The sequence below is a fragment of the Manduca sexta genome, unplaced genomic scaffold (genome assembly GCF_014839805.1).
Source record: "Manduca sexta isolate Smith_Timp_Sample1 unplaced genomic scaffold, JHU_Msex_v1.0 HiC_scaffold_304, whole genome shotgun sequence".
In the NCBI taxonomy this organism is placed as follows: Eukaryota; Metazoa; Arthropoda; class Insecta; order Lepidoptera; family Sphingidae; genus Manduca; species Manduca sexta.
Genome location: NW_023594065.1, coordinates 2712 through 16662, shown reverse-complemented (window position 1 = coordinate 16662; position 13951 = coordinate 2712). Strand labels below are relative to the sequence as shown.

The 13951-nt window shown below is 35.1% G+C and overlaps 1 long non-coding RNA gene and 2 pseudogenes across 3 annotated transcripts; 2 read left to right on the top strand and 1 right to left on the bottom strand.

The window, feature by feature from the left end:
• Nucleotides 1–2602: 2602 nt before the first annotated feature.
• Nucleotides 2603–6613, bottom strand: LOC119192655 (annotated as a pseudogene).
• A 102-nt stretch (nucleotides 6614–6715) lies between these two features.
• On the top strand, nucleotides 6716–10164 carry LOC119192656. Of its 3 annotated transcripts, none has more exons than XR_005113692.1 (3): nucleotides 6716–6967; nucleotides 7816–7980; nucleotides 9819–10164. It is a non-coding gene; the product is annotated as an uncharacterized LOC119192656 (long non-coding RNA). The 3 variants fall into 3 exon arrangements; XR_005113693.1 differs by lacking the exon at nucleotides 6716–6967 and adding an exon at nucleotides 6998–7106; XR_005113694.1 differs by lacking the exon at nucleotides 6716–6967 and adding an exon at nucleotides 7058–7153.
• Nucleotides 10165–12944: 2780 nt separating this feature from the next.
• LOC119192657 lies at nucleotides 12945–13675 on the top strand (annotated as a pseudogene).
• Nucleotides 13676–13951: the final 276 nt, after the last annotated feature.

Below are 13951 nucleotides of genomic sequence, written 5' to 3'. Positions count from 1 at the left end.
TCCCAAGGGCACACACCTCTGACTTTTCTAAAATCATGTGTGTATTCTTTTTGAATTTATCGTTCGCTTTAACGGTGAAGGAAAACCTCGTGAGGAAACCTGCACATCTGAGAAGTTCTCTATAGGAATTTCGAGGGTGTGTGAAGTCTACCAATCTGCACTAGGCCAGCGTGGTGGACTAAGGCCTAATCCCTCTCAGTAGTAGAGAGGAGGCTCAGCATGCCAGCAGTGGGCAATATATAATGATATTGATTATTATAGGGAACTTAAATTAATGTCTTCAAACATGACATGATGTACTGATGACATCGTAGTCAGCTCCAAAACATCTTTGACCACATAAAAAAAAATCAATTTTCTATAATTTTGTGTCCTTGGCCACAATTTAGATAACAATAATTAAAGTGCTTATTATAAACTGACGGTTAAAAAAGTTTTATTAAAAACTAGCTTTTGCTCGCGGCTCCGCCCGCGTTATAAAGTTTTTCAGGCTAAAATTTTCCATTATAAAAGTAGTAGTTTCCCGGGAGCCTATGTTCTTCCCAGAGTTTCAAACTGTCTCCATACCAAATTTTATCTTAATACGTTGGGTAGTTTTGAGTTTAAGACGTTCAGGCAAACGGATGCAGCGGGGACTTTGTTTTATAATATATTTTTAGAACTTTTAAGAGGAATAATCCCGACGTACATCATTGTTGCATAACTTTAACCGTTTACGCAGCGCACGCAACGGAAGCTCTCAAAACGAATAAATTGTCCCCGTATTTGTAACATGTTTCATTACTGCTCCGCTCCTATTTGTCATAGCGTGATGATATACAGCCTATAGCACCCCACAAATAAAGGGCTATCCAACACAAAACGAATTTTTCAGTTCAAACTGGTAGTTCCTAAGATTAGCCATTACTGCTCCGCTCCTATTGGTCATAGCGTGATGATATATAACTTAGAGCACTCCACGAACAAAGGGCTATCCAACGCAAAAAGAATTTTTCAGTTTGGACCGGTAGTTCCAGAGATTAGCCATTGCTGCTCCGCTCCTATTGGGTATAGCGTGATGATATATAGCCTATAGCAATCCACAAATAAAGGGCTATCCAACGCAAAAATAATTTTTCAGTTTGGACCGATAGTTCCTAAGATTAGTAAACAAATATAATGAGAAAGCTTCGAACTGCTAAGCTATCGGGAGTTACACGTGTCATTGTGAGTCAACCATAAAAGATAGACATATGCTGTCGTGGGATATTTTTTACATAATTTTAAGGAGAACATTTCCGTCATACATGATTTCTATGTAGCTTTAACCATTAAGGTTGCACACGCGACGGAAGCTTAAAAATGGAGTAACTTCTCCCGTTTTCCCAACATTTCCCTTCACTGCTCTGCTCCTATTAATTGTAGCGTGATGAAAAGTATACTATAACCAGCACAGGAGTATGAAAAATAATTGTACCAAGTTTCGTTAAAATCCGTCGAGTAGTTTTGTTTCTATAACGGTTATACAGACAGACAGACAGACAGACAGACAAAAATTTTACTAATTGCATTTTTGGCATCAGTATCGATCCCTAATCACCCCCTGATAGTTATTTTGTAAATATATTTCATGTACAGAATTGACCTCTCTACAGATTTATTATAAGTATAGAAGATAAAATAAAGTACCTGTTCCTCCGCTGCGCGAGTGTGACGGGGGTGAAGGGCGAGTGCATGCGCGCGCGGCGCGGGGCGAGCGGCGGGTGCGCGCGCGGCGCGAAGCGCGTGCGCTTGCGGCGCCGCACCGTCGGCGTGAACACCGGCGCCGCCACGCCAGCCTCGCCCTGCTGCACGCTATGTATTACTCTACTGTCCACTGTTGGGCTACGACTACACTTACTAGCTCTCGATAACGCAATGAAAAATTTATGAAAATGTATCTCGAAGATTTACCAACTTTAAAGCTTCAGATCTAGCATAAAAATAATGATGATATTTATAATATGAAATAAAATAAATTATTATATTATACTTGTTCAAAGTTATAAAAATATATATAAATATCACCTGCGCATCATCTTCAGTCTGATCACTGTTGGGCGGCGACACGCACGTCGCCTCGTCTACTTCGGTCGTGGAGTCCGGCTCCAGATTGCCGGTCCTGCTTTTGGATGACTGCTGACAAAGAACACAATCTTTAATATTAATAATACGCAGTTAAAGGCCTATTGACAAACCTTACAATATATTCCGCAAGAGCTTACAGATCGTTAACAATAGCAATATATGAATAGTATATACATGCAACTTGCAGCAAGTAATGAAAACTTCGAAATTTGGAAAAATGAGTTTGTGCAAGATCTACTATTAATCTAAACATCGTTTAAGAAATTGCTGATACCACATACCCAAGCATCGAAATAAATATTTATATAAACTATTTAAATTTCTCTTCCACCCCAACTTCTGGCAAGATATGTTATCTACTATCCAAAAAGAAAGGAAAGCAGTTTATTTGTGACAATTAAATCTATAGAATACATTGAAATCAAATACTTAAAATTAAAGTTGTCACAAAATGGTTCTACCTTTTAACCAAGATGATTAAATGTTATCAAATAACTCACCTGGGCTTGCTCGGTGTATCCAACAACCAACTGGGACCCTCCAATGGATTGTCTACTTTATTCCTAAAATAATTTAATTATATTGAAAAGAAATCTCTCGTACAACTACATGATGATATTACACATTGTCAATCAGTATTAATCAGAAATTAATGTATTTTTTTTATTTCCACAAAATTAGTCTTACAGAAAATACTGATCACTCTTTTTTTTATTGCTTTGAATGACGAGACGAGCTTGCCGTTCGCCTGATGATAAGCGATACGATCGCCCATAGCCAGTAACAAAACCAACAAACAGCTTGAATTACAAAGTATTGTTTGGTATTCCACTGCTCGCCATCCTGAGACATGCAATGTTAAGTCTTATCATGTCCAGTAGTTACATTGACTACAATGTTATATCTAAATGAATTATTGATTTGTTGTAGTAAGTTTTGCTTAACAAACCTTGTTTGTGGTGTTTGTACTTCATCTTCTGGCTCTATATCTTCAGTCACCGCATCTAGCCTGCGACTGTTGACATTACATTATGTTAATGGTACAGTATAAGGAATAAGTCATGATCGTAGATGAACAGTGGTAGCGAATCACTAGTAAGCCAATAGTGGCGATAGCCTAGTTGGTTGTGGAACGGACTGCCGAGACGAATGCCCGCAGATCCAAATCCCAAGGGCACACACCTCTGACTTTTCTAAAATTATGTGTCTATTCTTTGTGAATTATCGCTTGCTTTAATGGTGAAGGAAAACATTGTGAGGAAACTTGCATGCCTGAGGACTTCTCTATAGGAATTTCTAGGGTGTGTGAAGTCTACCAATCCGTACTAGGCCAGCGTGGTGGACTAAGGCCTAATCTCTGTCAGTAATAGAGGAGGCCCGTGCCCAACAGCAGGACAGTATTATAATACAGGGCTGATATTAATATTTACATAAAGTACTTTTTGACTTACGACGCATCAAAGTCTTCGCTTTCCGACGCCTCCTGAGAGTCGTCCATTCTCTCAACGCTGTCTGCAAACATTACAATCAATCATCACTTCTACTCGCCGCCAAGGGCCTAAGGAAGGCGTAGATATTGTAATTTTGACTTTGCGGACGATTAACAACTCAGTTTGCTCTGTGACCACGAAGGCTGCAAAGTCTTCATGTTGGGAGAATATTATGATATACAAAACGATAAAATTCGAAATCTTGTTTTATTTCTACGTTTCTTATTAGCGTAAATATAAGAAATCTTTGTTTTTTTATTTAGCAATAATTTCCAAAAAGTATTGTGACTTATTTGGTAATAAATGTGTAAGTAAGTAACTGTAACCAGTATGAAGCAAATTACCGTCAATCCAACCTCCTCAGTGCTATTGTCCGCGTCCTGCGCGTCCGTTTCCGCTTCCGCATTATCGGCTGGTCTATTGCCAGCGTCTATCCTTGTCAGTGGTATATACACATCTGGAAATAATTTCAAGAGAAAATGAAAATAACAGTTTTAAGAATATTACAAGAAAACACTTGCGATTTTTGGTCATATTTTAAATTTTGCCCCTGATACAAAAGAAAAGTTTTAAAAAATTGTTATATTCTGCTGATACACTGGGTTATTGTGATGATGTCACATTAAAGTTGTATAAGTAATGGTAAAATACCTTGTAACATATGCATGGGCACCGCTCTCCTGTCAAGCTACGATTGGGACTCCTTGAAGCTGGCTCTGGAAATAAAATCAAAAATACATAAGCTCACGCCTACATCATCGAGAGATTGGACAAAAACATAACTAAGAACTGTAGAATGTACACTTATTTCACCAAAATTATATTTATTGAAAAAAAAAATACATATATACCTATTTATAACTAATATGCTAGAGCGTGAACCTACTGTCCCCATCACTAACAAACCCCAAACCAAACTTAAAAGCACATTTATGTTAAACAAGAAAAAACGAAAACCTTAAAATATATAGCCTAGAAACATTGTATATCAATTGATCTATAAACTCACGTGTATTGCTTGTATTAAATAAGGTCCTACTTAAAGCAACCACGGTTGTATGCTCTGTCCTCCTATCATCATCGGTGGCACTCTGTGGATCTTGTCAGTCTTCTCCGTTGGTGTTCCACCTATAGCTCCATCGTGGTGATGCTGCGTCTAGTTCTTGCCTGTCCCTCATGTACGTCTTGGCCAAGTTCTATGGTGTGCGCGATCTCCCCAGACGCTTGGACGAGATGCGCGAGCGCACGTTCGCTCGTCGCCTGTATGGCTGAGTCGAACTGACGCGCCTGGACGCCACCAGTGCTTCTGAGCCGCTGTGAATGTATAGTTGTATATTAGTTTCAAGGCTTCTTATTTAAATAAACCTATGACTAGCTTCAGACCCTGCTTCATATAAAAATTGTATAAAGCAATTAATGTAGGTATATTACTGATTATACGGATCTCAGCTACATGGATTTATGATTATCAGGATTGCCAACCATGAACAATGATAAGATGAAACAAAAAAAATTTAACTGATTTTGTTTATCGTTTCACCAATAGGCTATTTGATTAGTTTCTAGACACCATCTTACACTATTTATTTGTGTAAACTAGCTGTAAAAATATATTTCTTTGTATATGTTGTTAAAAATTGTTTTTAAACTCTATAAACTACATGAAATATTTTTTTTAACCTATCTATCTTTTTTTTATTTTAATCCTATCTGCAATCTGCTGTTTAGCTATGATCAGTTGTTATATAGGTACTTAGAGCAATAAATAAGTGCCTATTTTGCATATTGTCAAATAACCAATTATAACTACCAAACATAGCCCCAATAACGTAATTTTTATCTCAGAAATGGTCATAAACATGTACAGACTGACAAGTGAAACTAGATACATAATAATAATTCATATGTATAATAATCACGTTTCTTCAATTAAAAAGGCAGATTAACAGAAGACAACTGTATTAATGGTAGAATCCATTTATAATGAAATTGAAGTGAAATGCGGACATTATACATACCCTAAAGATTTATTCATATCTTTTAGTGTTCACTTATGATCAATGACATTAATTCAAAACTATGGCTTAAAAAAAGCAAGCTAACAAACTTATACATTGCAGTAGATAGGTATTGGTATTGGAATTCTATCAGTCATCAGACCTGGGCAAATTTCTTTAAAAAAAGGTAGTTGTAAGCAGTGTTAGTAAAGCAGTCATTTAAAGTAATTTCATCTGTTTTTTTATAATAATTGTGTAGGGACCAAACTAATTCATCAATTTCATCTTATTAAGTGCTTGGTCAATATATGCACAGCCATATCAGAGATTATCCAGTATATTTTTTTAAGAAGTGACTTTTTTATTATTGCTACATACTTTCATAGCATTTGATATATTGATAAAGGAACTTATCTATGAATGTCATGAGTTTCTTTGTATTTTTGAGGTAAACTAAAAATGCTGTTTATCAAAGCAAGTGTTCATAAGAATTAATAGTCTTTAGGTGCTACAAATATGTGTATTAATAGTAGTATGGGAATAACAGATAATGGCATATTCCTTTAGAAATACTGCATATTCATTATATAACTGCAACAAAAACTTGTCCCATTTGATGTTTATGAAAATAAAATTATAAACAAAATTGATTGAGTGCAACAACTAAGTATAGTAATACAGGTTGACATATACATCTTTTGTATCGTAATTTATGTTGTCATTTACGTTGTATGCAACTCTCAAGAGCGTTGAAACGCTTATGGAGGCATTAGCACTTAGTTAATGATCTTCATACTAACGCTAAGTTTAAGCCTTAATTCATTGACTTCTTTCATCAGCGCGAGTTTCTCGTCCTCGCGCTGCGCCGCCGTCATCTTCCAATACTGCACTTTTTGCACCAATTCATTGTTTTTCTCCTTTAGGTCTTTTATTTGGTCTTCTCGGGTCGCCATAGGTATCTACCCGCTACGATTCCCGTTAACAAATTGCACCTCTATTTTCAAAATGTGAAAAATCGAATTGTCATTTTTTTTTTTTATTTATTTCTGTCCATGGATACAAGTCCTTCAGACGCATACATAAATTATTTTACCTACTATATTAAACAAATAGTTCTTAGTTATAAAATACAAATAGGAGTTTTGATACAATTTACAATTAAATTTTCTTAATAGTACGACTAATGTAGATAAACAAAGCTTTATACATTTGAATATTGGATAATATATCTTCCAATTGGCGGGGAATACTTTCAATGTTACTATTTACACATGTACCACTATCACATAAATCGTTCGCTAATAATAAACGGTCAATTCCAAACGCAGGGCACCGAAGTACGATATGATCCAAATCAGCATTTGCTTGATTACAGTAAGAACATCTGTTACTATTCACTAAATGAAGTCTATAAAGATGTGCTGGAGTCAAACAGTGTCCCAACCTCATGCGTGTGATGCAGCTAAAAACTTTCTGTCAATATATTTGTGTTGATGATACCAAGGTTTCGTTGGTAATTCTTTCTGTATTTTGCTGTACCATTTTCCTTTGGTCTGCAGGGTAAAGTCCCAGTATTCTTTCCATAACAGTTTATTGCTACTTTTGTACAAGCTGTAATAATCGGTAAAATGGACCTTCATCGACTCTGTGTGATCCTCATCAGGGTTCGCGTGGGTTGCCTTATCTGCTATTTCATTTCCACGTATGCCACTGTGTGATGGAACCCACAAAAATTCTATGTTAAGGTGTTTCTCATCTCGGAGTTGAGTTAACTTATTTTTAATAGCGTGCACCAAATAATTTATTTTATAGGAAATGTGGAAATTATTTAATGAACACAAAACACTCTTAGAATCTGAAATTATTAAAATATTACTTACATTCGTATTTACATAGAGCAATGCACAATAAATTGCATATACCTCCGCTGTAAATATACTACAGTTAGTACTTATCTTCATACATTTTGTATAATTAAGTTGAGGATCATAAAATGCTGCTGTACAGTAACTATCAGTTTTGGATCCATCTGTATATAATAAATAATAATTATTTTGCTATTCTTAAATTCTAAAAATCAGTATTGTCATGTACAGTATTTACATGTATTATAGGACAATCAATAAGAACTTTAAATGAATTAGTATACAATGGCCAGTTACTATATTTTTGAATATGCTTAGAATTCTTTTTAACCAAGTTATAAATTGTTTGGATTTCAGGTATTGTCCCATGTACAAGTGAAGGAGCAGTGACTACATTAGATGAGACTGGTTCTATGTCCAGAGGACTCAATTCGAGTTGTTTGTGAAGAATGCTATTGTTTAAGGATACTATTTTCAAATAAAATCTTTGGGCCAACTGTAATCTACGCAAAACCAGAGGAGGTATACAAGTTTCTATTTCTAGTGAGTTAATAGGTGTTGATCTCATAGCTCCACAAATGAGTCGCAGGCCCATGTTTTGTATCACATCTAACTTCTTTAAATGAGTTCTGCTAGCATTCATGTAGGCTAAACTGCTGTAGTCAAAGTGACTTCTAATTATACTCTTATACAACATAGCCATTGTTTTTGGGTCAGACCCCAGTAAGTGCCTGCTAAATGTCTTAGTAAATTAATACCATTTAATGCTTTTTTACAAATATGTTTAATGTGTTCATCAAACTTAAGCTTATCATCAATAATAACTCCTAAAAATTTGTGTTGTTTTACCAATGGAATTTGAGTTGTGTTGTAAAAAATATTTACATCATCTACATTTAACTGTTTACTAAAAACTAAAACTGAACTTTTTGAAGGGCTAATATCAAGTTTAAGTTTATTATGATAGAAATTGTACAACTGTTTCAGTGCATTGTTAATGTTACTTTGAGCAACATGCAAATTTTGATTTGTGCTATACAAAAGCAAGTCATCTGCAAATTGTAGGATCTTAACATTTGTTGTGTCAACATATTTTGAAATTTCTGAGGTATATAAATTATATAATAGTGGCGACAGTGTAGCCCCTTGCATAACACCTCTATTTACACATCTAGGCCCATGCAGTTTGTCATTATACTTCACATATACAGTTCTATCACTCATAAAGTTATACAACCACTTTAAAACTTGGGCAGGTATACCTGTGTTGTATAAAATCTGAATGAGTTCTTCTATATTAACATTATCAAAAGCACCTTTTACATCTAAAAATACACATATCATATTGGAGTGACTTAATTTAGCTTGTTTTATGTCAAATATTAATGATACAAAGCTTTCAGAACAACTTTTGCCTTTTCTGAAGCCAAACTGTACTGAAGGAATTACATTAGTTGACTCAATGAAATAATCTAATCTTAATTTTAACATATTTTCAAATAGTTTACCCAAACATGAAGATAATGAAACTGGCCTATAAGATGTTGCACTGTTTATGGGCTTATTAGGTTTTAATATAGGAATGACACATTGAGTTTTCCAGGTAGTTGGTATTACTATTTCCTTCCACATTCTATTGTAAATACTAAGTAAAATGATTTGTGCATTCAAATGTAATTTTTTAACCAATAAATATGGAATGTCGTCCTAGTCCGGAGTAGTATCTCTTCTTGATTTCAAAGATATATGTAATTCATTTAAGTTAAATGTACTATTAAGAAATGTGTTAATATCAGTTTCAGTTGCACTTTCAAATAAATAAGTTAATCTATCTTGACTGATTTGTGTTGTGTCTGTTAAATTATTTATAAAATCAGGAACCCAGTCATCATTAAAATTTCTGTTTTTGTCACTAATCCCTATCCTCTTAAATTTTCTAACATATCCCCATATTCGAGAAATTGGTGTTAGTCTGTTGAAACTACCACATAAGTTTTGCCAAGAAGTAATGCTCTCCTCTTTTAATATTCTTTTCTTAGCAGCATCTAACTTTTTATATTTTATCCAATTTTCTATTGTAGGCTGTGAAAAATAATCTTTCAGAGCTTTCTTAGAATTATTTACGACATCAGTACAGTTCTGATTCCACCATGGAACAGGTTTTCTAGAAATTGAGTTAATTGATCTTTTTAACTTTAGGAATAGTTTTATCTCTTAAGTTTTTAATATTTGAACAAAATTATTATACAATGTTAGGGAACTATCATTGACCAGATCCAAATGCGAAAATCCGTTTTCACTCAGAGAACAGTATTCAGGCCAATTTGCTTTGCTATATATATATTTACTTTCATTTACAGGAGAGACACAGTATGATGATGGTTGCACATTTATCTCAAGAAAAGTTGGAAGGTGGTAACTACCCATTGGGTCATCATGAACATACCAATTGCAAAGATGAGCAATAGAAGAACTAGTAAGAGCCAAATCTAATGCAGCAGCCTGTCTACCAGGATAAGGGACCGTTGTTGTAGATCCATCATTTAAAATGCATAAATCACAATCATCTATAAGGTTAAACAAGCATTTACCCCTATTGTTGTCATAATTAGATCCAAAAGCCATGTGATGAGCATTAAAATCACCCATTATAACACAAGGCCTTGGTAAGGAATTTATAAGTCTCTTCAATTTTAAATCATCAAATTGATTAGTGGGTGGACAATAAATACAAAGTAAATATATACAGCTTGTGCCAGTTTTTAATGAAATACATATATTTTGTATGGACTCATGATACAAAGTGTCTATTATACTGTACTGTAAACCATGTTTGATTAGTATACCGACTCCATGATGAGGGTTTTGGATACTTTATAATGAAAATTATATGATGGGAAATTTGGAATTCTAGTGTTGGGAATTATCCAAGTCTCATTAAGAAGACAAATGTCAACAGACTTTTCAACTAATAAATTTTCTAATAACGCATTTTTACTCTGCAAACTTTGTATATTATACTGTAATATTTGTAAATAATTATCCATTAAATTAAATTTGATAAGAATATTTCTTTAATTTTCTTAGTAGTAAGTGGAGTATTGTCGGAATTATTACCTAGAGTAACAATGGATTTCACTATTGCCTTAAGAATAATATCATTATTAGCTATTTCCTGTACATTAAGTTCATTATCTTTAGAATTATTTGTATTTATTTTTGTGGGCAATGCAGGGAAAGATTTGTCATTATAGATAAGTGGTGTACTCACAACAGTGGCATACGAATTCTGGAAATATTTGTTTTTTCTCCTCCATTTTCTTCTTTTTTATTGGGCAATCTCTGGACACTGCTAAGTGGTTACCCCCACAATTTATGCACACTATTTCTTCCACGTCACATTCTTTATAAGAGTGCTTTCCAGCACATGATGAGCAATTTTGGATTCCTCGGCATACCTTTGCAGAATGGTTAAATTTAAGGCATTTGAAACATTGAAGGAGTGGAGGTATATATTGGGTAACTTGATATCTAAATAATTTTATATAAGCATACTGGGGTAAGGATGTTGAGGCAAATGTTACTATGACTGTACCCATAGGTGTTAATATACCATCCACTTTCCTCATCATTCTTTTGATCGAAATAATTTCACTGTCACAGCTGATATTCCTGTATATCTCTTCGTTACTCATATCTTTGGGTACATATCTTAATACTCCCATTTTTCAGTTAGATAGGAGGGAATGAAAGCTTTTAATTTATTTTTTAATAAAAATCTTCCATTTTCAAAAACTGTTGGCAGCTCCCGCTGTTTTTGAAGGATACACCAATTTTTAAAGCATTTATTCTGTGTACTCCAATTATGCCTTTGACATTGTCACAAAACAGATTTGTTAATGTAATAGGGTTTTTTATTCCCCACTTTTTCATTTTCAGTCGACTCAACATAAACTATATATTCACAAGTACCATTTTCCAGGAAAAGTCTCTTATAATTAGGCTTTATAAAAATTTTATATTTGTCCAAATTACTGGCCTTAGGATCACTGGTGGAAATTTTTGCATATTTCCTTTTTGATATCTCCAGGGTCCTCTCCATCATTGGGAGGACCCATTGTGGAATACTTTATTTACAAAACTATATTACAAAGTATTTATCAATATTTACTAGCAAAAATAAAATAAAATTTAAGCGATATTAAAATTGCCGCCTTATTTGACTTCCCGCCAAAAAGTCCATCGAATTGTCAATATGACAGATGTTGCCAATGGTCTGAACAATATAATAATCATTATATAGGTAGGAGTTGCATATATAGTCGATTCTTAGTTGATACTCAACTACTTTGATAATTGTCTCTGGCTTTGTCTATGACAATATTAGGGATAAGATATTTATAATTTCTGTCGATATAATTATTTAAAACAAAAACAGCTTCCCGATTTAGTTTTGTAGGTACACTATTAGAATTTGTTTTTAAATACTTCATAATAATGTAAATTAGCCTTTGAAATACCTGACTCTGAGGTATTTTGTATTAGTACTACAATTTCAAATATCTGGCTTCAAACATATTTTATTAATACGTTATAAATGAATTTCATTTCACGACTTAAAAATATTTTGTATTTTCCATTTTAAATGCATGCGAGATGGTTTAAATATAATGATTTGTATTATACTCGTACGCTTTCAAATACTTGAAATATGCTGTTAAAAGAGTTATATTATGAAAATAATATTATTTAGTATCTACTTATACAATTATTACATGTCCTTTACACGTAAGCAACTATCGATACTTAGTTTTATGTTAAAACTTCACACCCCTTCTTTTTAATAATGACAAGTGACATCAGTGTGACCATTTGTGGCAGATTTCTGCCATTTGGGCAGATTGGCACCAAAATTTTAACTCTGGCAGACTAAGCTGAAGTTTCAAAAGTGGCAGATTTTGACAGATTTCAAGCTAATCTTTATTATTTTTGAATCTCTATCTTTATTATATATAAATTGAATCCTTATAATTTTCTGTTGCTTATTATTTACATTATTTTTATTATGCATATACTTGGTAGGAAATTATTTACTGAGCTAGCAACTTTTGTCACGGGCATAGTACGGGGATTTCTGTGCTATTATTTTAGCGTTTAATGTGTGCAGTTGTTTTCCGTGTATGATGAAGAAAATACGAGCGTTCGTACCGACCGAGTGACACATAAAAATATGTAGTGAATGGAGTAATTAAAAAAGTCAAATGTTTCAGGTTCAATAAAGGAATTCCTTTGAATACATAGTATTTAATTTATTTATACCCGTCTTCATGGATGCTATAATATGATGGCATATTTTAGATATATTCTGGAGTTGGGTTAGGCAGATTTTGGCAGATTTTTGCCAGGGTCAGGCAGATTCGCGATTTTGAGGTGGTCACCTGAGTGACATACATTGAATGTCAAACAGGCGTGGTAAAACACGTATAGTTGAGGTTATTTAAAAGTTTTATAAGTTTCTAATTTACAATCTGTGAATTAACATGTCGTTCCGTGGTAGAGGAGGCGGCGGCGGTGGTGGGCGAGGTGGATTTGGTGGTCGCGGCGGTGGCGGAGGTGGCAGAGGCGGCGCGGCGGCTTTGGGGGCGGCAGAGGAGGCCGCGGCGGCGGCGGTGGCGGAGGCTTTAGGCAGTATCAGGAACAAGGTCCCCAGGAATCTGTATGTCATACACCTAGGCCACTACGGCTGGACGGTGCAAGACGACCTAGTCTGCAAAGTAGATATTGAGGACGTGCCGTATTTCAATGCTCCCATCTACCTCGAAACAAGGAACAGATCGGTAAAATTGACGAGATATTCGGCAATCTGCGCGACTACTACGTATCGGTGAAGCTCGGGAGAACATCAAGGCTAAGAGCTTCAAAGACGGACAGCAATTTTACATAGATCCTGCGAAATTGCTACCACTGAAGAGGTTCTTGCCACAGCCTCCTGGTGCGAAGCGAGGCGGAGGTGGTAGAGGAGGCAGGGAGGGCCCCGGGGCGGTAGAGGCGGAGGATTCGGCAGGGGTGGCGGTGGCGGCGGATTCGGCAGAGGCGGCGGAGGAGGTCGTGGCGGAGGCCGAGGATTCGGTGGCGGCGGCGGCGGTTCGGCAGAGGCGGCGGTGGCCGTGGTGGCTTCCGAGGCGGCCGCGGGGAAGATAACAGGCACAAGACTTGATGTGTGTGAGAGTGCATACTGAGAGTTTACCATGAGCCCTCCTCACTGAAGGATTATATTGACTTGTTGATAATTATAAGATTTAAATAAGTTTAGTATGTATGTTAGGTTAAGTAAGACATATTTTGGAATTAAATATAAAATAAGGTGTACCTATGGTTTTCATTTTAGTAGTGTAATTATTATTAATATTATAAACATGAGGTTCAAGCTTTGTGTGTAGGGGCTAATCTTTCAAACTAGTGAAGCATTAAAATATCTTTCCATCATTCCCAA